Source organism: Pelophylax lessonae, assembly GCF_965119305.1.
Source record: "Pelophylax lessonae genome assembly, chromosome: 4".
In the NCBI taxonomy this organism is placed as follows: Eukaryota; Metazoa; Chordata; class Amphibia; order Anura; family Ranidae; genus Pelophylax; species Pelophylax lessonae.
Genome location: NC_138771.1, coordinates 406,044,415 through 406,069,369, shown reverse-complemented (window position 1 = coordinate 406,069,369; position 24,955 = coordinate 406,044,415). Strand labels below are relative to the sequence as shown.

The window sequence follows — 24,955 nt, the reverse complement described above, 5'->3', positions numbered from 1 at the left end:
ACCTCGCATATGGCGGAGCACTGCAACAAATGGGCCGGGACTCAACAAGGTTCCAAGTTGTGATGTTGACTGATTTTATCTGTGATAAAGGCCCGCCCCACTTCTGTATGCTCCCTCGCGGTTTGAAGGTAATCAGTTTTATTGTTGTTATGGTTCATAAGCTCTACTGTATGTCTCATACTGCTTGTATGTATGCTATGTCATGACATGAACACTTTAATAAAAGTATTGAAATACAAAAAAAAAAAAAAAAAGGGTTATAAATGGTGCTGCAGAAAACATGCATGAGCAACAAGTGTGTCCTTTGAAAGCCTGTGATCAAGCTGTGAAAAAGTATATGCTTTTTTGTATTTTATTCTTTGAATTTCGCCTATTAGTTATTCGAAAATTTCTGTAACTATAAGCAAAATTAAATAAAATCCGACTGAAAAGGACACCACACATCACAAGCAAAATGCACAGAGCCAGTAAGAGTGGCTCTGTGCCTTCTGATCACTGTGATTGGCAATCACAGTGATCACACATGTAAACGTTGCAAGTGTTTATATTTGAGTGCCCATCCCTTCATACTCTGTTGCTTTTCACTTCTATACCAATACTTATTGCAAGTAGCATTGCTCCCACAGACCATGAACAAAAGAGGGGCATACTGAGCAGCAAATGGGTTCTTTTCTGCTACAAAGGATTTTCATTATTTTGCTGAGCCTATAGTTCTTCTTTAAGGTCTACACTGCAATCAATGAAAATATATGCTCACTGAAAATACACTACACCAATGGCCTTTTTAATATTTTGATGTAGATAAAAATTTCATCACATTTGGAGGCCATTCCTGCATTAAATAAAACAAATTCCCAGGGGTTCACAATTTATTTTTTTATGCCTATAATAGTGCACAATTCTCTTACACCACAACCCTCCTGGCAAACACGAAGAGGCTCTTGAACTATAAATAGTGTTAGCAGCTCATTAACCATTGATGCGAGCAGTTCATTAACTATTCGTGCATGCACCTAATTAACATATAAACCCCATGGTAGAAAGCAAAAATTTTATATTTTTGGCATTCGTGAATACCTAAAAAGCCCGGGGAAGCCTAAAGGAACACAATAGCTAAAGAAACCTTTCACAAAGTTTATGATGTCACTTCTCTGCCAAACAATTTACCATTTCAGTAAAATGCGGTGATCCATTTAAATGGTTCTGTTTCTCCTTCCCAGTAAAGTCACTATGACATGTTCTACTGTTCATTTAACATTACATTTTATTCAATAATGGTTTGTTGCCAAAAAAAGCTGGCCCTATTTTATAGATTTAAAAAGGAATATAAAACGCTTTACACTACTGAACCAAATTTGTCACTCACAGTAAAGTTTTTTTCTGTGTGTCATATCATGAGCATGTTTCTGCAGGTTGGTCTTTCCAGAAAGCAAAGATGAAAATAGAATCATTTGGGAATCAGCTTTCACATGGTGCTTTGAGAATGAGTGTGCTGAAAATATCTTACAGACCTCAAGAGATGTCATAACTGATTAGAGAAACCTAACAACCTCCTTTAAATTGCTTGAAAGGCAAGAGTGTTCTTTAAAAGGGTTCTAAATTGCTCCAAATCAAGTTATTTTGGAAAAGCAGACTGCAGATTAGAGTCATTTTCCTCCAAAACTCCAGTGCAGAGCAGCCAGACTATACCAGCCAGTGGGAGACTTCTGGTTGGTGGTGCTGATTACAGACAGGGCAGATGAGCCTTACCAAGTTCTAATTACTTTGTAATCGGATGAAGCCAAAACATTCCAGTTCCGTTTTGGGAAATCAGAACAGAGCCTTACTGGGAATCAAACTTAAAACCCAAAGACAATAGCATGTGTCATTGTCCACCACAGTAGTTCTAAATCATTTTCCTACTTTTTGTCTAAAGAAATCCATAAAATGCATATTCAAATAAACTTTGAAAGGAGATTAGAATCTTTTTATGTCAACCTTTTACTCTGATTGCATTTTACTACACATTCAGATATACTTAATTAACTGTTATTTCAATACATAATCATAGCATAAGGTTTATAATTTAAAAGAAAAAACACATTTTCTTTTAGTCTTCATTAGTAAATATATTGCTAATATTTAGTAAATAAAAACTATAGTTTTTAAATAGTTTGTTTAATTTTTAAATAGTTGACGGTGGGTTGATTTACTAAAGCTGGAGCACTCAGAATCTGGTGCAGGTGTGCATTCTATTCAATCTGATCCTAATGTCTCGTACACCCGATCAGATAATCGTACGAAAAAAAATTGCTTTCGAATTGATCACACGATGATCTGATCGTTAGTACACTGCTTTCGACAGCCGATCACGAAATTTCGTCCAACAAAATCCGAAGGGACAAGCATCAAAACTTTTGTCATATGATAGCCAAGCGAACGACAATCGTTTAATCAGTACAGTATGTGTTCGCTAAAAATTGATAGACAAAGACCGTGTATGATCAGAAACATGAAAATCACCCGGAAAAAGCCTGGCTGTCATTGTTTTTGTTTTGCACTATCCGATACGTAGCTACGCAACCAGGAAGCTTTTCCAGAATGGAAAAAAGAAAATCATACGTTTAGTATGCATTGTTAAATTCAATACTAGTATCATGCAACAAAATGCGAACAATAAGTTGTCCGATTATCTGATCGTGTGTACAAGGCAAAACTTCAGCTTATTCAATTAAGCTTTGTCAAAAAAAAAAAACTGTAAGCTGATTGGTTTCAGCACAGCTGCACCAGATTTTGAATTCTCCAGTTTTAGTAAATCAACCCCAGTGTCTACTTGTGCCGTATTGAGAATACAATCAACCAACTTTCTTTGTATCACCATGAAATATCTAATATACTCCAACTAAGCAAACAGCAGGTTTTTTCCTATTGTTTTATATAGGGCTGAAACAACTAATCGATTAATCGATTATAATCGTCAACTAATCGATTATGAAAATAGTTGTCAACTATTTTCTTAATCGATTAATCGGTCAGCCAATTAGTTGTCCTGCATACAGAATGCATTATTTTTTTACATATCAGAAAATACAGTATAACACACATACAGCTCAGTAAACCACCCATACATGTCAGTAGATGACAGAGAACTTGTGAATGTGTGAGGAGCAATGCCTCATGGGAAATGTAGTCCTGGGCAAGAAAAGGAACCAAGTGATTCTAAAAGGCAGAGGTTTTTTAACCTTGCTATAGGGACACTCTGTACAGTACTATACTTTGCTGCTTCCTATAGGGACACTCTGTACAGTACTATACTTTGCTGCTTCCTATAGGGGCACTTTGAAGGCAGGAGAAGCCAGAAGTGCCGTGGGGGGGCGCAGAAGAGGAGAATCAGTGCTGCTCTGTGAAAAATCATTACACAGAGAGGATAAGTATGACAAGATTGTTGTTAAAAAGAAAAAAATCCAATGTTTACAATCACTTTAAGGGCTCTGTGCAGGGAAGATGAGCAGCATCTGAACCCAGAGAAGGTGGAGGCTGATAGACTAGAGATGATATAAGGCATTACAATTACATTTAGACCCCGTTCACACTGGGGCGAGACGTCGTGGGTCGCCTGCCATAGATTAGCACAGGACCCGTTCTAATAGGAGCGACACAAGTCGCTCCGACTTAGAAAAAGGGTCCGGAGCTTCTTTGGGGCGACCTGGAGAGACCTGCATTGACTTCAATGATATGAAGTCCGTGCATGTCGCTCCGAGGTCGCGGTGCACAGCTCGCCCCGGCAAGTCGGATCGCCCCAGTGTGAACGGGGCCTTGAAGTAAAAGTTTACTAGTATTGTGCATTAGATTTAAAATGATTATATCCATGAAAAAAAAAAAAAGTCTCAGCTTTTAGTACTACTTTAATATATAAATGTTATTTTCCCCCCTCCACCCTTCATATACCTTCATGTCTGACTCCCAGTTAAAATATCCTGCATATCCGACTTCTGGGCATATTTTTGTTATATACATACACATGAAAAAAAAAAGCATGCTGCTGCTACTAAAGGTCTTCTGCTTCCCATACATGTATTGGATTTTTGGACAAAAATATTTGCATCTATATTTGTTCAAAAATGATTTGTATATTTGTTTAATGGACGAGTGTTGTTTGAAAATTCCACTTGCTTTTAACAATAAATTTTAAAATGAATATAACTTCTGAGCAAAAACCACATACACTATTTGAAGATTTGTTTGATCGAGAAGTTTTCTATTCTGCTCCTTCAAATTTTCCTGTCACTGTGGTTGACACCGGACACCAAATACACTAATGGTTAGAAAAATCGGATGAATGTTTTTAAAAATGTTCTAAAAAAAATTTAGTTTGTGTATGGCCAGCATAAGTGACAGCAGGCACAGGAAGCTTGTATCAAGCTACCCGCCTATTAATAAGGGAGCCATGATTATATACCAATCCGGTCTGAAAATTTGCAAAACAGTGTTTTAGGTCTTTTAAAAATATTGGTCTCGGAGTCTGATAAGTACCACATTTATACCTCTAATAATACATAGATCTGTCTCAGAGTGGATTAAATATCCAACTATATAGCTGGGTATTTATATTTACCACTACATATAGATATTCAAGAATATTAACTAAATTATACACTTTTTTTTTTTTTTAGGTTTTTATCCGATTAGTCGATTAATCGAAGCAATAATCGGCCAACTAATCGATTATGAAAATAATCGTTAGTTGCAGCCCTAGTTTTATATTATTGCTTAAAGTGTTACTAAACCCACAACAGTAAAATCTGTCTACAGATGCAGACTAGCATGCTTGTTCTACTCACTGTGTAACTTAAGTAATTATTCCTCTGCATCACACTGCGTCTGTGTAAAAAGGCTGTGTGATCCTGTATGCACAGATCCTCCCCCTCCTGCACGTTCACTCTGGACAAGTCCAGATAAGCACAGTAAGTGTAGTTCAGCTGCACATGCTCAGTTTGGTCTCTATTGCTCAGAGAACACTTCCTGGTTTTAGCTGAGCTATTCAGGTAACATGGTATTAACATCACACATGTGGGCGTGTATACAGATCCTAAATGATGGCCCAGTCCCTCCCTCCCCCTCCATGCCTAATAAATAAAGAACACAGTGGGAGGGATGTCACATCTTGATTGATGGATGATTTTTTTTTTACTAGGATGGTACATGTGATCAGTACAGGGCCAATCAACACTTTCCAGACATGATCAGACAGAGAATTAAGGGTCTTGAAGCCTTATAGGACAATCATGGGAGAAATAAAATCTGCTCCTACAAACTACCAGCACTCACTGATACAAGTCACAAGATTGCTCTAATTTCTATATACAGCTTATGAGAAAATGTATTTATCAGTTTATATTTACTAAAATAATTGCATTTCCATGTTGTGTGTACTCTAGAAGACCATATATAATGAATGCAGGATCTGGGTTTAATAACACTTTAAGAGAAAGTGATTCCATTTAAACACAAAAGGTGAAACTGAGAGAGACAAGCATTAAAAGGTAGATCTATTTTAAATTCAAAATAGGCTAACCTAAATTTCCCCTAGACACAATAACAAAAATAAAATATATTGCAGCTTATCAGTCCTTAGAAATTTTGGCTGCATTTGTTTTCGATTGTTCGCCAAGAACATTTTAGAAAATACAGAATATACTTGTTGATCTTGCCAGAAATACAGTGTCCTATTGAGGGATTACCAGGTAAACATAAAGGGCCTAAAAAATAAATTTAATGAAGCCACTACAAGAACTGGTGGTAAACTGAATATTTTACTTATTTTTTGGGTTTAGACATGCTTTAAGTAGAAACGTATTTTATATTTTAGGAGGCTCCAGATTTTCAGCTATTACTGCTGTGTTTATCTTAAAGTAGTTTTAGTTTGACTTTCATATTTTTTACATGTTTGCTTTTCTATTGTTGTTTAGTCAATGGAGGCAGGGTAGATTATCAATTATAAAAGGGTGGATTTACTAAAGGTAAATCGGCTATTCACTTTGCACAAGAATTTTCACTCAGCCTAGTGAATAAGAAGCTCTGCTGACTCTTTTCATCCAATCATGTGCAAGCAAGCAGAAAAAAATATTTTTAAAATGTTAAACATTGATAAGATTTGCATTAAGCAGATTTCTGGCTGGGTTCACATCTGTGTCCTCTTTTAGTGCATTTAACACGTTTTCATTATTCTATTACAGCGCACGTAATTTAAGGAAAACCAGATATGTCTCATTTTTTGAAACACGGGGCGCAGATGTGAACTGGCTCATTGGATTCAATGTATTTTTATGACATGCGTTTTTCCAAAGCATTAAAAAAAAAATAACACAAGTACACAAAGGTGTGAACCAGGCCTTTTTACATGCATATTTACAAAAACATAAGGAGTCTGTGTATTATTTTAAACATTAATCATCATTAATGTCAAATGCAACCATATCCGGGATATAAATTGCAAATAAAGAACGGTCACTGTCCCTGCTGTCAGAATACAATAGCACAGTGGGAAGGATTACTCCATCCATCTCGAGTGTGCGGATGGGGTGATCTGTTCATTTTTTTTTCAATTAGCCCTTCGGCTGATAAAAAAAAAAAAACAATCCTTGTATGGCCAGCCTAAGGACACAGAGGGTCGGTAGTGAGACACCCACCATTGTTGTACATAGGAGCTTCTTCTCCCCAACTCAGCAGACAAGTGAATTTGGTAAATTTGCTGTAAAAGTCTGTAATCTTTTCTCTCTACAAATGGGAAACATGCTTCAATCGCAAAGCTATAGGGTGAGGCTAGCATATTGAGGTCCTTAAGCATCGACAGGCATCCTTCTAGACAACACACCCAAATAGTGCACTACAGAATACATGTAACATTATTACCTGCTTTTCCATCTACTATGTATAGGGAATTTAAAAAAGCTATAATTTATGTAATTTGGTGCTTCGTTTCAGGTCTCCATTTTCTGGAATAAAAACACTGAAACCTGCATTTGCTACTAAAATGCACTGCAGTGCCTAAATCGTGTTTTTCTCTGGAGAGGGGGGGATCAAGTATGGGGGCCCTCACTAGACATCACGTGGCCTCTTGATGAATAATTCCACTAAATTCAGTCCACTGTTTTATTTGGATTGGACATGCCTGATGTGAAGTATGCACTGTGCAATTAAATGCTTTAAAATTAAGTAGAATAAACTTTTTTGAAATCTGCAAAATCGCTGCAATAGGGCTAATGTATATAAGATGTTGCTGAAATGATTTCGTTTATTACAAAAAATAGTTTTTAGTATTTGCCTTGCAAAACACGAATACAACTCAGCAGCTGAATGTCATAAATAAGACACGCCTCAGAAAAAGCCATATCCTTCACAAAAATGTTTAAACATATACATACACAAAAGGAACATAACTTATGGAATTTTGTGACGCTCTGTTAGGCAATGTAAAGCAAAATTTTCAGAGGATGCAGAACAGCCGTGGCTAGTTTTGAAATGTGATTTAATACATTTTATACATACTTATTAAAGCATACCTTATGAAAAAAAAATGTAATCTAAAATACAAAATTCTATACCCATAATTTGTAAATTTATTGTAAAATAATTTAAAAATTTAGATGTAACAATACAGACATAAAATAAAAACAATTATAAAATAACTAACATTAATTTAAAATAAATTAATTTTTACTTCACTGCATATGCATGCATCTTTTACAGTTTAAGCATACCAAAGTATGTATGTTTATGTATGTGTGTATTTCTGCAGGTAGGTGTTCACATGAAACAATAAAATTTGATTTGCGTCAGACAATTTCTAAAGCTCCAGAAAACAACTGAACATTCACATATTTTCTGAATATATTAATATTGTTTTATATAAGTGAAACAAAAACAATAACTTGCCACTTCATGATTATAAGATGTTTTACAGAGCCGAGTAATATTGCTTATGCTTATCATCATAATTAAATATACTGTAGGCATCAGATAGCAGAGGTCTCATTTACAAAAGAGAAGACAAGGTCCATTTTTTTCCTAATAAGAAATGTAGTTATCTAAATTTCACTCCATAAACCTAGACTGTTATATAATTATTTCTTAGCAGCGGATTATATAGTAATTTATTAACATTAAGAATTATTTTTTGTCATCTACTTTTCACTTGCAATCTAATACTCCCAGAACTGGCCAGTCAAACAGGTACACACGATATATACGTGTGTATAAAGATAAAGATTCTATCTATCTATCTATCTATCTATCTATCTATCTATCTATATATATATATATATATATAAATATATAGATATCTACACATTTTTAGGAAGGAAACAACTATTCTACCAGTATGTAGCTAGATTATGGATAAAATCGGAGCATACAGCATAAACCCTTGCTAATGCTGGAAGACTATATCAATTCTTTACAGGTTTCTTCTTTATTTAGCATCAGCCTGGGCACACTGGCACTGCAATACAATAGTACTATCCACTGCATGAGTCACCAGTGATCAGTTTTTAACGATGTGTCCTATTTAGTGTGTATACAATATGGTACAAACATTTGTGGGTTTGATTTAGATTTCTTTGGCATCTTTTTTATTCTCATACAAAAACCAATGCTCATCGTGAAATAGTTGGAAAACCTCTAACCATTTCCTGTATAAATGCAGTCTGTAGGTAGCACTATTCATGCTAATGAGTACGAGGGAACATTAAATTAATCTCAAGAATGTGCTGATTTATAAAAACGAAAGCATTCGAGTTTTCATTTACGAAGTTGATTTAAAAAAATGACAGCTGGAATCTGATTGGTTGCTATGAACAAGAGCAACGTTTGATTTTGATTTTAGTTTCTATACTTCAGTTTTTATTAATGTGTTCCATTTATGACAATATGCAGAGAAGTACATTCATCTGTATAAAATAGTTTAGGACCACATGTTTTAGTGAAAATTGATCAAATATATTTAAGACACAATTTCCTTGGGTGATCTTTATAATTAACCACATTTGTCTTTTGGGCTCTGTTATGTATAAAAGATGATAGGACAGTGACGTTACAGTGCAGAGTTATTAAGCCGATCAAAGTCCTATGGGGTTTAAATAAGGACAACAGTAAAAGATCAGACAGTATACACTATTATACCAAACCCTTTAAGCAGTGAAAGATTCAGCAGATTTAGGCATTATCCAAATCTATTTTTATGTTACTTGACATGTAATTGCAATGCTGAACTGCAGTACATTAGGAATTGCCTGACCTGTAAATAGTGAACATACAAGCACAATCATGATGTCCATATTGCTGTAATCCTGTTCAAATATCAACGTTTTCTCTAGCGTTTGTATCAAATAGCTATTAAAGAAATACTTCAAATAACAGCAGACCTGAAGACAAATGTATCCCTGCACAGATAGGTGGAAAAGGAAGTAGTATACAATGGTGACAACCTTGCAAAAAAATGGATCAGCTTGTTATGTAAAATGCCCCCTCTGCTGGTAAAATGTATCTCAGCACTTGTCCAGGACATGCCCCTGGCCATTTTTAAGGTTTCTTCACACCAATATGAGGTATCAACAATGTTTTAACTCATTTGTAAATTCCTCATCTTTCCTAGAGACCCCCCCCCCCCCTAGTGCATGCTCCTTTTGCCCCCACCCACTCGGAGACAGTTTTGTGGCAAGTAATTAAGAGCGACCACAGGAACAGATGGTTAGTCCTGTGTCCTCTTCTGTACTTATTATAAGTAATTTACAGGCAAGTCAAAATGTCCTTATTCATACAGTAAAATGACACAGGGAAGTCAAAGACCATGGGATGCCCCCAAGTAATAAATGGGCAAAAACATAGCAAACAGGCCCAGAAAAGCAAAGGTTCAAAAAAAAAAAAAAAAATGATCAGATGACCAGCTTGAAAAATTTTACAGCCAAAGTTCTCAGCAGTGGAAGCCTGAACATGTACAACGTGTGAACATGGGGTAACCTTGCAAATTTGAGATACAGATGCTTAAAAGCCCAACAGACAGCAAAAGACCTGGTGGAATGAGCTCTGATAGAAAAATGAGGAACTCTATCCCTAAGGACGTAGGTCCTCCTCTAATGGAGGAAAGGGAGGCATGAGGTCCTTTATGAGAGCCTGTAGTTAGGACAATAGGGGTCTTAGTCTTTTGAATAGGAGCCATAGCATTTCCTTGGTGTGTTTTGGACTGGAACAGAAAGAAGACAGAAATGTATCCTCATTGAGGTAGAAAGAAGAAACCACCCGTGTAGAAAAGAAGGTATTGGTCTCAAGACAGCATTGTCACTGTGCAGTGAAAGAAAAAGCTCCTTACACTAAAAGGGACACCAGCTCAGAAACAGGACTAACAGACATAATGGCTACTAAGAAGGTAATTTTACATATCCAATGGGGATATCTCTGATTGGCTCAAAGACATAATCTGGGTCCTAGGGGATGAAACGCATTGGGCTGAGACTACACACGTCACCCCAGATTTCAAATCTTTGCTGTACAGCCTGGAAATTGTGTTTTTATGCGCATATTCATTTTTATCATGCGAGTAGAACCTGTACCGTGTATGTATATTAAAGCTTTTAGCGTACTTACACTACGTGGTTTCCTTTGCTTTGATTCCATGTGGATTTCTGAAAAATATGGTCCTTACTGAGTTCATACACCTTGGAGAGTGAGTCAGTCCAATATACTGCAACCAAGTAATGCAAATTGGATTGCACCATGAGTGTTTACATCAGGCGAAGTGAAGTCATTCCAATAAGGTAAGCTTGCATTTGCCTATTGGTGACGGCTCACATGCTGATTACAGCAATGGATTAACACGATTGTCGTTCCATTCCATCCGTGGTGTTTGTCACCAAGACACACACTTTGAAGTCTTCACAAATTAATATTTTCTTCACTTTCTATTGGGACATTTTGTTGATTTAGTATTTATCATCACTGGTTTAGTTTGGCAATATACATGGTTTATACTGTTGCATACAGCCCACATCCTGGATCTAGAAAACAGAGTGGCAACACTGCGTTGCATCAACAACCTGGAAAGAAGCTTGGACATTACCCATCAGGCGCTGGCAGGGGCCAGCATAGAGGAGGAAGGAGTAGAGGAGACGCAGGCATCAGTGGTAGGCAGCTGGGTGACCGTTAGGAAGGGTAGTGGGAAGAGTGTCAGGGAGGCCAGTCCTCAGCTGGTACACCCTAACAAATTTGCCAAATTGCAGGTTGAGGGGGTTATCAGCTCAGGGTTGGCAGTGCTGGAGCAGGCGCCCTCCCCCAGCTGCCAGGGAAGTGGCGGCTCCAGGAGGAAGGGGGGCCGAGATTTAGGAAAGGTTAGACAGGTTGTGGTAGTTGGGGACTCAATCATCAAGAGGACAGAGAGGGCAATCTGTCGAAAAGATCGCGGTAGACGGACAGTATGTTGTTTACCAGGTGCTCGAGTTCGGCACATCGCGGATCGGGTAGACAGATTATTGGGCGGGGCTGGGGATGACCCAGCGGTCATGGTGCATGTGGGCACTAATGACCAAGTAAAAGGAAGGTGGAGGATCCTAAAGAATGATTTCAGGGACTTAGGTAATAGATTGAGGAATAGGACCTCCAAGGTGGTTTTCTCTGAAATACTGCCTGTACCTCGAGCCACACAGGAGAGGCAGAAGGAGCTTAGGGAACTTAACAAGTGGCTGAGGAATTGGTGTAGGAAGGAGAGGTTTGGGTTCCTGGAGAACTGGGCAGACTTCTCAGTCGGCTACCGGCTCTTTAGTAAGGATGGGCTGCACCTTAATGGGGACGGTACAGCTCTTTTGGGGAGAAAGATGGCCACCAAGTTGGAGGGGCTTTTAAATTAGGAGACAGGGGGAGGGCTCAGAAGTAGAGTCAGTCAGGAGGGAGCAAAGGACAGAAGGCAGTAGTAGAGACAGCAGCGACAGTAGTTCAATAACGTCAATTGGGGGGTCTGTGCGGGAAAACCTCAGACCAAACAGGAATAAACATAATCACAATTCACGATTAACTTCCACAAAACTAAGAGGGGTATATGCGAATACCAGGAGCCTAGCTAATAAAATGGATGAGTTGGAAATGTTAGTACATGAGGATGTCATAGACCTTGTGGGAATAACGGAGACTTGGTTCGACCCCTCACATGACTGGCTGGCCAATATCCAAGGGTATTCGGTGTACCGGAAGGACAGGGTAGGAAAAAGAGGGGGAGGGGTATGTCTCTATGTCAAGAACAATGCAAAGGTGATAGAGAGGAGTGACATTACGGAAGGGATGAATTTGGAGTTAGAATCCGTGTGGGTAGAACTCCATAGGGAAGGAGAAAAGGGAAAAGTAATTGTGGGGGTTTGCTATAGGCCACCCAACCAAAGGGAGGAGGTAGAGCTGGAATTTTAGCACTATTGGGTAAAGTGGCAAAACTGGGATCAGTCATCATATTGGGGGACTTCAATTATCCCGACATTGACTGGGGACTGCACACTCACAAAAGGCCCGTCTATTCACGGAAACCTTACAGGATAACTACATGTCACAGTTGGTGGATTCTCCGACTAGAGAAAACCCAGTCCTGGATCTATTGATCACTAATGACCCAGACCTAATCTCGGAGGTAGGAGTCCAGGACAACCTGGGCTCTAGCGATCACAGGATGATCACATTTAGAGTAAATAACAATATAAAAAGGCAAGTGGGGAACATAAGAACCCTAAACTTAATAAACAAAACAAATTTAATAAACAAAATTGATATAGACTCAAATAACTTTGTGAGTAAGCAGTTTCAGAATCATCTGGCAGCAAGACATTTTCAATCTTTCAGAATCAAAGGGGGCAATTCACAAAAGAATATCAGATAAGATATTTGGGACAACCCAAACAATTCTTTTGTTATGAAAAATGTAAATTAACTACAGGTTTATATGGGTATTTACTGCTACAATAATAAACAAACATTCGGTAAACTCCACTGACGGCAGAATGTAAACAAAAAAATAATACAAATTTTAAAAAATTACGAGGTTTATTTTAACTCAGATAATAGTGCCGTATTTAACTCTTAGCGGATTAACAGAAAGTTTAGATTTCAATTTCATTAATTATTTAAAAATGAGACCTGCAAAAACCAAGATGCTAATTATCTGAAAATCGTCATGAAAACTTCTAGTTACAACTTGACATATTTTAGTATCAGTTAGTCACACTCAACTGGATATGTTTTATAATCTTGAATACATTTTACAGCTTATTCAAGCCACTTGTATAAGCTCACTACTATGTGGCCTCTGAAGGAGAGATGAAGAGGAGAGTGAGATGAAGATGAGATGAAGAAGAGAGGCTTCATTCAATAGTGACCACAAAGTTATAAAAACCAAACGCTGTCTGACTTCTCAATTGGAGAGTCACATACTGTATCCTCTAGCAAGTCTTTATGTTATGCACGGTGGAGTGGATACTAGGTCTAAAAACATGTAAATATTTGTGTGAAGTCACATTTTATCCCCTGGTCATCAGAACTGATGACTTTACATGCTAACTTAGGATAGAGAGCCAACCAGGAAATTAAAGTGCAACTTTAGTCAAAGCTTTTTTTAAAAAAGCTTTTAAATGATAGATTGAACGTGTTAACACCTCTGTCAGGTTATTACTGATGTGTGCCCTAATGGTGGAGATTTATTCTTGCTTTCCCATTAAATTGGAGTTACCCTTTGAATACACCAAGGGGTTAATATATAAAAGAATTTACCATGCAAATGTCTTAAGCATTCTCCCTTATACAATGAAAGATCCACAAATGTTCGTAAAACGATTATCTCCTATGCTCATCAGCTCCAACCAGGGGCTATGCTGTATTTTTCTGAAATACCCACTACCCCCCCCCCCCCCCCAAAATGATTGGGGCCACTAGATGAAGCAGGTCATAGGAGATAATCATGAAGCAAAGACAATAAGGATCACTTGCTTTTCCTGTACAGACCACCAAATGTCTATGACCAAATTCCAGATACCAGTTTGAAATTGATTGGGGTCTTGAGGCTAAATGTAAGCATACAACTCCCAAAAGTATAGAATGCAACAACTAGCAATACAATGAAGGATTGGATCATCTACAACACAATGTTTACAAATTAGAGAGTCTAGGCCAGTGATGGCGAACCTTGGCGCCCCAGATGTTTTGGAACTATATTTCCCATGATGCTCAACTACACTGCAGAGTGCATGAGCATCATGGGAAATGTAGTTCCAAAACATCTGGGGTGCCAAGGTTAGCCATCACTGGTCTAGGCAATCATCTGAGATTTGTTATGCAATAGTGGTTCAATCCGTTCCTAACTGAAGTTATAAGTTCAGTTAGGCTTGATTCACACTAGTGCGACTTGTCATGCAACTTTGGACACAGTCGCATGGCAAGTCACAGTCCATTGATTTCAATGGCACCAGTTCCAATCAATGCGACTTTGAAAAGGTTATTGCATTACTTTGATGCAACAAGAGTGAAAAGCCACATCAAACTCTCAGTCGCACTAGTGTGAACGGAGGCTCATAAGACTTTTGTCTTTCTTGTATTCTATCACTGCAGAAAGTATACCCATAAAAAGTTGCAGGCCCAGAAAATATTCACGGCCGGGTCCTTGGGAACTGTGCACACCAGCTTTCAGAGGTGTTGTCGAACATCTTGTTCGGCTATCTTCGTGTTGATGGTTATCTTTATTACCTCTCATGCCTAGGCCACTGTCCCCCGTGCACAGCTCTGATAACCTCACCTGAAGCATAAATACAGCCAGAATAGTGAAGATGGTCTATCATCATCTTTAGTTTTTGAAGCAATTTAAGTTTGCTGGAGCTATTCAACTGTATGTTAACTAACTGCACATTATTACCTCTCATGCCTAGGCCACTATCCCCCGCACACATCTCTGATAGCTTCAACTAGAGCACCAATACAGCCAGATTAGTGACGATGGTCAATCAACACCTTTTCTTTTTGAAGCAATTGAAGTATGCTTGAGCTATCCAACTGTATGTTAACGAACGGCACATTAGCAAATGTGTGTTATTTAACTGCACATTATCAAATGTGTGTTATTTAACTGCACATTATCAAATGTGTGTTAAGTAACTGCACATCGTCCAACTGTAAGTTATCCAACTGTAAGTTAACTGAATGCTATTTAACTGTGCGTTATCCAACTGCGCATTATTTAACTGTTTAACCCATGAAAATATTATGATCTTGCAGCGGTTTTTAGGCACTTGACTTAATTGCTATTCCACTATTAATGTAGTATATATGTATGTATTTCTTTATATTATTTTGACTCAATATCAGTTATTATAGGTTGTATTTTTTGTTTGTTGTGGCTTGCCTTTTCTCTCCAGCAGTGATCCCAGCTGGGGGAGTTTGGTTACTATACATCTGTCTAGTTGGTTATGTCAGACTAACTATGAGTAAGGCCTTGATAGGCTGAAACGTGTTAGTGTTGGCTCTGTTAGGAAAATGTGTGCTCCTTGGATGAAATAAAGAGACATTTTTTCAGCCTCACCTGGTTGCCGACTTTATCTACTTGCTGGCTGTGTTACTTCAGTCCTCAGTGTGTGGTGGAGAGAATCCTTGCTGTTTGCATTACAGTCTGGTGCAGGAATTGTTCAGTATGTATAAATGGGCACTGCAGCAGGTGGTAAAGACTGCACATAGGATTATTGGCAGCAAACTGCCCACAATCAATATTTACAACAGCAGGTGTAGAAAGATGAGCCTCAAAAGGATGGATGCCTGCCATCATGCTTAACAGCAGTTTGTCCTCCTCCCTTCACATACAGAGTTTATGCAGCACTAGGGCTAGAACCAAAAAGCTAAGGAACATCTTTTTTCATACAGCTGTGAAAAAAGAGGAAGGGGTATACCTGCACTTAGGAAAGTGTCTCTATATTAAATATATGTATTCAGTGCAAAATATGGGCTGCTGCCGATAGAAAAGGAAAGGTTCCTTCAGGGATGACTGGCTACACTAACCCAGCTTGTAAGGCCAAACTAAACAACAGACTTCAGGAAGTACCGCCATGGCTAACAGAAGATAGACTTAGAACTAAACTAGAGAAACTTAACAAATAAATCACCGGGACCGGATGGCTTCCACCCAAGGGTTCTTAAAGAGCTCAGCCAGGTGATTGCCAGACCATTATTCATGATCTTTAAGGATAGTTTACAGACGGGTATGGTGCCAGCTGATTGGAAAAAAGCCAACATGGTACCAATATTTAAAAAAGGGCCGAGATATATCCCGGGTAACTATAGGCCGGTCAGCCTAACATCGTAATCTGCAAGATTTTGGAGGGGATGTTAAGGGACCACATACAAGACTTTAGTAATGAAAATGGTATTATTAGTAGTAATCAGCATGGATTCATGAAAAATCGTTCTTGCCAAACCAATCTCTTAACCTTCTATGATGAAGTGAACTGCCACCTAGATAAAGGTAAGCCTGTGGATGTGGTGTATCTGGAGTTTGCAAAGGCCTTTGACACCGTTCCCCACAAACGCTTACTGTTCAAACTAAGGAAGGTAGGTAGGGACCATAAGGTGAGTACCTGGATAGAGAACTGGCTCCAGGGGAAGAGTACAGAGGGGGGTGATTAATGGAGAGTACTCGGATTGGGCGGGTGTGGAAAGTGGGGTCCCCCAGGGTTCTGTCCTGGGGCCAATCCTGTTTAGTATATTCATAAATGATCTAGACGAGGGGATATCTAGTACAATCTCAGTATTTGCAGATGATACTAAACTAAGCCTACCAATATCTTCTATGCAGGATGTGGAAACCTTACAAGCGGACCTGAACAAAATAATGGGGTGGGCAAATACATGGCAGATGAGGTTTAATGTTGAAAATGGTAAAGTAATGCACTTGGGTGCCAGAAACCACAGAGCAAGCTACTCACTAGGGGGGAACCTCTGGGTGAATCTAAGATGGAAAAGGACCTGGGGGTACTGGTAGACAACAGGCTTGGAAGTGGCATGCAATGCCAAGCCGCTGCAAGCAAAGCCAACAGAAAACTGGGATGTATAAAAAAGGGGATTCACTCCAGAAATAAAGAGATTATCCTCCCTCTCTACAAGACTCTGGTCCGGCCACATCTGGAGTATGCTGTCCAGTTCTGGGCACCGGTCCTCAGGAAGGATGTGCTGGAACTGGAGAGAGTCCAAAAAGGGCAACAAAAATAATTAGGGGAATGGAGGACATCTGCTATGAGGAAAGACTACAGAATTTCACCATTTGCCTTGGATTTAGCCTTTGCTTTTGGGACTTGATTTTCACCTTCACTGTTTATGGGACTTTTATGTACACTTTTTTGTAGCTTTTTCCACATTTCATAATTTATGATTATTAGATATGTTAATATTCATTTATTTCACATGTGATTTTTACATTAGCGCTGCACTATTTTTTTATTTACACTTTTTGGATCACTGTCTGTTGGTCTAGTGCCAGCAGCTTTTTTCTCACTGTTTATCATTTTTTATTATTCTTAGCGCAGAAATTCCCCCATCTTTAATTAACATATAATTGCCAAATGTGGACTTATTTTAGATGATAGCCACAGAACAACAAATGTCTTCTCACTTTCAGTATGAAAGAGTGATGATGGTAACATTGTTATCCCTGTATTAGAAGTGTCAACCATACATCAATTTCCTTCTAGATGTGATAAATTAGAAGACAGACGTGAATCCCCAATAGAAGTGATGTCAGAATGTTCAGTCCCCATAAACCTAGTGTGTAAACTTACCTTCCTGTTCAGAAGCCACGGCTCCTCTACATGCCAATCCGACACCTGTGGGAATAGCCCCTCCAACAGGGAGATAGTGGAGATAGCCATTCGGAATGTCTCCATATCTCCCCCATATATAGATAGATAGATAGATAGATAGATAGATAGATAGATAGATAGATAGATAGATAGATAGATAGATAGATAGATAGATAGAAAGAGAGAGGGAGAGAAAATTGCCGCCAGGGAGTAACTCCACGCCCACCTCACCGCATCCTCCAGAACGGGGGTGTGGGCGTGTATGTCTCAGGGCATGCGCGGCAGAAAATGGAGGACGCGCATGTCCAGAAATGTGGGGCACCGCCTCTGATGTCATATCAGGTAGGATCAGCCGATCCCAGAAGTAGTGTGCGCACTATTGCGCACACATCCCCCCAACATGACCCTAAGCAGGGGGCCCAGAAGCACAACAACAACCCTGCCCTGCCAAGAACCATGCCCCATTTCCCCCCGCATGTGCACATCCGCACACACCATAAGACCCACAGATCACACCACCTGACAGCAAATAACAGAAAAAAGAAGAGAAAGAGGATTGAGAAAAATAAATAAAAAGATAGAAAAGATGAAAGAAGAAAAGTGGGAGAAATATATAAATACTGAAGGTGTAATGAGAATGTATGTGACAACCACTAACTGGTGAGAGTAAGAGTGACAGTGGGGTAAAAGATGAATGTAAACGTAAAAATATGGCGAAATGTGGAAGGTGAATGAAAAAAGTGAACAGATTGATTAAAATTTAAAAAAAAAAAAAAAAGGGGGGGGGGCCTCATAACATGTGAACAAGCAAACAAGAATACCTAGAACAGTGGTTCTTAACCTTGTTGGAGGTACTGAACCCCACCAGCTTCATATGCGCATTCACCGAACCCTTCTTAATTGGAAAAATAAAATATGATTTTATGAGTCTAGTCTCTAGGGAGGTGCACTGCCAGAAAATAAGGTGTTGTTTACAGAACTGAATTAAACTTATCATACAAAGTAAAATGTACAGAGGTCAGTAGTATGTAGGGCAGCGTACAGAGGTCAGTAGGCTGTAGGCCAGCGTACAGAGGTCAGTAGGCTGTAGGGCAGCGTGCAGTAGTGAGTAGTTTGTAGGGCAGTGTAGCGAGGTCAGTAGCATGTAGGGCAGTGTATAGGGGTCAGTAGTTTTTAGGGCGTAGAAAGGTGTAGAAAGGTCAGTAGGATGTAGGGCAGTGTACAGAGGCCAGTAGCATGTAGGGCAGTGTATACGGGTCAGTTGATTGAAGGGAAGGATAGAGTGGTCAGTAGGCTGTAGGATGGTGTACAGAGAATAGGGCAGAGGACAGGAGTTGACAGGACAGAGGATAGGACAGTGCACAGGGATCAGTAAAGCCACACACCAGGGGGCTGGGAGGGCACACACCAGGGGAGGGTCAGGAGGGCACACACTGGGGGGGGGGGGGTCAGGAGGGCACACACCGGGGGGGTTATGAGGGCACACACCAGGGGGTTGGAAGGGCATACACTGGGGGGAGGGTCAGGAGGACACACACTGTGGGGGAGGGTAGTGAGGGCACACACCAGTGGAGAGTCAGGAGGCCACACACTGGGTGTCAGGAGGGCACACATCAGTGGTTGGGAGAGCACACACTGGGGGAGCCAGGAGGGCACACACTGCGGGGGGGGGGGGGGGGGGTTAAGAAGGCATACCATGGGGTATCAGGAGGGTACACACTGGGGTGGGGTGGGAGGGCATACCATGGGGTGTCAGGAGGGCACACACTTGTGGGGATTGGGAGGGCATACCATGGGGTGTCAGGAGGGCACACACTTGGGGGGATTGGGAGGGCATACCATGGGGTGTCAGGAGGGCACACACTGGGGTGGGGGGTTGGGAGGGCATACCATGGGGTGTCAGGAGGGCACACCATGGGGTATCAGGAGGGCACACACTGGGGGGGTTGGGAGGACATACCATGGGGTGTCAAGAGGGAACACACTGGGGGGAGGTGTTGGGAGGGCATACCATGGGGTGTCAGGGGGGCACACACTGGGGGGGGGGTTGGGAGGGCATACCATGGGGTGTCAGGAGGACACACACTGGGAGGGAGGTTTTGGGAGGGCATACCATGGGGTATCAGGAGGGCACACACCAGGGGGCATTCACAATGCTTATTGAGCTAAATGAAAAGGACATGCATTTCCATTTGTCAGCTAACAGCACCTCTATGCTAAGCTGCAGTTATTTAGCAGACTTAGCATAGAGGTGCTTGCAAACTAATCCACCATGTACAGCTAGCTGAGCCTACCTCCAGGAACATTCACTCGGCTCCCTCTGCTCAGCTGCTCACACTTCCCTCTTCCAGGCGGGCGCGATCTCCGTGGTCAGGTACATCCCCATCCCGCCCACTCAAGCAGCAAGCAGCCTGCAGGAGATAGGCTGGAAATCTGCTGGGGGAGGTACAGGGGGCAGAGCGTCAAGTGTCTATGTGTAATGGCTGTGAGTCGTCCCGACCGCAGCTCTGTGGGGGGGGGTTTGGCCTCACAATCAGTAATATTTTCTCGGGGGGAGCAATTGTCCTGTTGCCCCCCCCCCCCCCCCCCCACCGAACCCCTGGGGTTCGATCGAACCCAGGTTAAGAACCACTGACCTAGAATCAACCCTAATATGGGGGAGGTGTGTGGCTGTAAAAAAAACAAAAAGAGAAGGGGAAGAAAGAATGTACATGCATGTATGCACGCACAAGTGCACATGCCCATACATACTAAATTGTGGTCATTCACATTTGTACCCGTTCAACGTGCACACAAATACATTCCTTCAAAAATGATACCCGGTGTTGTGCCCATCAATGGCTACCCAATGGGGAGCCCCCCTTCTCCCTGGCCCTCCACTAGGTCCTGAGGTGTCACAATCTTCCCCCTTCCTTGAGAAAGGGCTGTACCAGTAGCCTAGAATATGGTTTGTAGGAATTTTACTTCTATTATTAATTTCAATGCAACACTTGAATGAGTGTTAGCCCCCGTTCACACTGGGGCTACCTGTCAGGCGACCTGGTCGCCTGACAGGTCGCCGTAGGTCGCTTTCCATAGAGAAGCTGCGGACCCGTTCTAATAGGAGTGACACAAGTCGCTCCGACTTAGAAAAAGGGTCCGGAGCTTCTTTGGGGCGACCCGGAGCAACCTGCATAGGACTTCAATGTTATGAAATCCGTGCCGGCCGCTCTGAGTAGCGTCGCCCCAGTGTGAACGGGGCCTTAGCATACTTTACAGCAAAGCAGACAGCACGAAAATAAGCATCCAATAAACAAACAGACAGAAAACAAAACATCAAAAAAGGACCGAAAGAGCCATAGCAAGTGTACACATGGGTACAACATATTAAGAAAGCTATGACCCAGTAGGGGCATATGCCTATGAGACCCCACTCCTCCCCTTGAACCCAAGAGAGCCAGAGCCATAAGTCTTGGCGCTCATGGGTTCTAAGGAGAAAGTTATACATAGAATATCCTGTTATATATTCTAGTTATCCCAGCTATTCCAGAAAGGGTTTATAGCTAACACATTAATTTAACCCTGGGGCTTTGGTGGCTTGTAGGGTAACTATCTATTTGGTTTCCAATTTCAAGAGCTGGGGATCAATATTTCTCCCTCTTTCCGATGCGGGGACATTTTCTAGTGTGAAAAATTTAATGACCGATAGGTCCCGCAGGACCTGTGACGCAGGACGTCACTACGGAGTGAAGCAGTGGTCATCTCGTTGGTGGTCAAACATTTCTGGCAGATAAGCTTTTTTTACTCTTATTACCTGTAAGCATTTATTTGGCATAAGGAAATTAAATGGTGGTTCATTAGGTGTTGCACTATGGTTTTTTTTTTTTGCTTTTTTCTGGTATATATGAGTGATAAGTCTGCCTTGTACCATCTGTATGGAGTCGCACCTAATTGGCTTGATCTTGGAATCGCTGAGGATTTCTGGAGGAGCAGTTTGGTGGAACCTTTGAGCCTTCTTTTATTAGTGGGACGGTAAGCGGCAGTGTGATTGGGGTTGCTCTCTCTCTCTGGTGGTGGTGGCACTTCAAGGAGACCAATCAACTGGACCCTACCTATACCTGGACTTTTTATATAGCGCTGCTTTTCAATTTTATACTGACTGTAGATACCTCACACTGGACCTCATGCAACTTGGATTCTGTGCCTCTCTACTCCTCCTCCAGACTCTGGGACTTTGATTTTCAAATGAAATGCAATATTTTCCACAGTCTGTGATGATTTGGGGAGCCATGTCCTCTGCTGGTGTTGGTCCACTGTGTTTTATTAACCACTTTACCACTAGAGGATTTTGCTGTCTTACGTCTGAGCCACTTTTTGCGATTCGGCACTGTGCAACTTTAACTGACAATTGCGTGGTCGTGCGACGCCATACCCAAACAAATTTTACGTCCTTTTTTTCCCACAAACAGAGATTTCTTTTGGTGGTATTTGATCACCTGTGCGATTTTTACTTTTTGCGCTATAAACAAAAAAAGAGCGTAAATTTTGAAAAAAATAACAATATTTTTCACATTTTTTTATATGAAATTCCCCCAAAATAAAATGTAAAAATCAAAATTTTTTTAAATTTTTGGCCAATTTTTTTTCTGCTACCTATGTTTGGTTAAAAAAAAATCACAATAAGCATATTTTGATTGGTTTGCGCAAAAGTTATTGCGTTTACTAACTAAGGGAAAGATTTCTGTCATTTTTGGTGTTTTTTTTTTAACGAGTAATGGCGGCGATCTGCGATTTTTTTTGCGGGACTGCGACATTGTGGCGGACAGATCAGACCCTTGACTGACATTTTTGACTCTTTTGGGGGTATCAGTGACATTACTACAGTAATCAGTGCTATATATATGCACTGTTACTGTAAAAATTACACTGGCAGGGAAGGGGTAATTTTATTGGAGAGGGAGGGGTTAATGTTTGCCTGGTGCTTACCAACGTGTGTGGGGGGAGGTGACTGTGTGACACAAGGACAGATCCAGGGTTCAGCTATGCTGAACCCTGCAATCTGACCCTGCCTGTCACTTAGGAGATCCGCCCGCTTGTGTTTACACAAGCAGGCGGATCTCCACACTCGATTCCCCAACGATCGGGGAAGAGCAGCGGGAGCGAGCCTCCGGCGGCGCACGCGTGCCGCCGAGAAAGGGGAGTGTCTGGCGACGTAGGTCTACGTCGCCAGACGATAACCAACCACTTTGCCGCAGTAGTGCTCGAGTGAGCAGACGGCAAGTGGTTAAGTCCAAAGTCAGCGCAGCCCTCTACCAGGAAATTCTAGAGCACTTCATGCTTCCCTCTGCTGACCAGCTTTATGGAGATGCTGATTTCATTTTCTAGCAGGACTTGGCACCTACCCACACTGCCAAAAGTACCAATACCTGGTTTAATGATTATGGTATCACTGTGCTTGTTTGGCTAGCAAACATGCCTGACCTAAACCCCATAGAGAATCTGTGGGGTATTGTCAGGAGGAAGATGAAAGACACCAGACCCAACAATGCAGATTAGCTGAAAGCCACTATCAAAGCAACCTGGGTTTCCATAACACTTCAGCCTGTGGCACTGCTGATCGTTTCCATAACACTTCAGCCTGTGGCACTGCTGATCGCCTCCATTCCACGCCGCATTGTTGCAGTAATTCATGCAAAAGGAGCACCGACCAAGTATTAAGTGCATACTATACTGTAAGCCAACATTAAAAATCCTTTTTGTTTTCATTGGTCTTATGTAATATTTTAATTTTCTGAGATACTAAGTTTTGGGTTTTCACTTGCTGTAAACCATACTCATCAAAATTAAAACAAAGAAATGCTTGCAATATATCTCTCTGTGTGTAACACATCTATATAAAATATCGGAGTTTCACTTTTTGAAATGAATTACTGAAATACATTAACTTTTTGATATTTTAATTTTATGACATGCACCTGTACATTCTATAGGCTTCTGTCCCCCAAAAAATTCTAACTTCTGAGATGATTGCTCTATTACAAGGAAAATTATTAGCAAAGTGTTAAAATGTAGGTCATGTTTATATTTTTAATCGCTGTCCCCACTATAGTTAGCACCAAAAGAGCATAGATCTCTCAAATGAAGACAAATTCAGTAACAGAGAAACGTATTATTTTGAAGGAAATCCCTACCATGACAGGCAGGTTTTTAGTTGAAGTTTAAAGAATAGCTTTAGCAATAGTGGAGTATTCACAGACAGAGCAAAACTACACTGCAGCAGCCAATTCACTACAGGGTGGCCCGAGGGTCCTGTTGTGAAACTACCCAAAACCGCTTAGCTCAAATAACTCTCATCAGGACACAAAGATGCTATACATCTTCTTCATCCCTGTATAGTTGATATACCTGAAGAGCATTTACAACCTCTGAATTAAACTAGATTTATACCCTGATGCTACAAGTTAATTTAAAGAAAAAATGGTAATTTCCTTTGGGAACAATGAGGATAATGATGTAGCAAAAGAAGGGAGAGGCATTCTCCTGCAGTATTAGAGGGGTTAGGCTTTTTCGTACATAAGGAAAAACACAGCTAGAAATGTTGGTAGATGGATTTTGACCATCATTTGTTTCTAACTGCAGGTAATCGTTACCTGTGAGACTACTTCTAAACATCAGACGACAGCTGTGGCTGCTGTTTGCTTTGCGCATGCTTCCCATCCCTGCCTGTCTGCACACACCTGGGCTCCCAGATGCAGTTTTACACAAGATACTTGCCATACCATGAACCATTTTGGCCATGTAAAAAGAACTTACTAAGCACCCTGCATTATTAGCATTATTCATCGCACAGCCATCTATAGATCTCTTAATAACAGTAACTCTTTATGCAAAACCATATTTTAAAAAATGTATGTATTCCTATCACGCACAAAAATGAAATGGCATCTCAACTGCTAGAACAGAACTCTGGATGTTTGGAAATAGCATGCAATGCATAATACAAAGCACTAGGGCTGAACGATAGTCGATGTGATATCGACTATCGTTCTGCGGGCGTGGGCGATATTCATATCGCCGAAGACACGATATTGTGCAGGCATCCGGCACAAACGAGTTTCCCCTTGCTTTCGACTGTGATCGGA

General features: G+C 40.6%; 1 protein-coding gene across 1 annotated transcript in view; it reads right to left on the bottom strand.

Annotated features, from left to right (window-relative positions):
* Positions 1-24,955, bottom strand: part of PCBD2 (pterin-4 alpha-carbinolamine dehydratase 2) — a 322,620-nt gene that overhangs the window by 176,395 nt on the left and 121,270 nt on the right. The window lies entirely within an intron of this gene.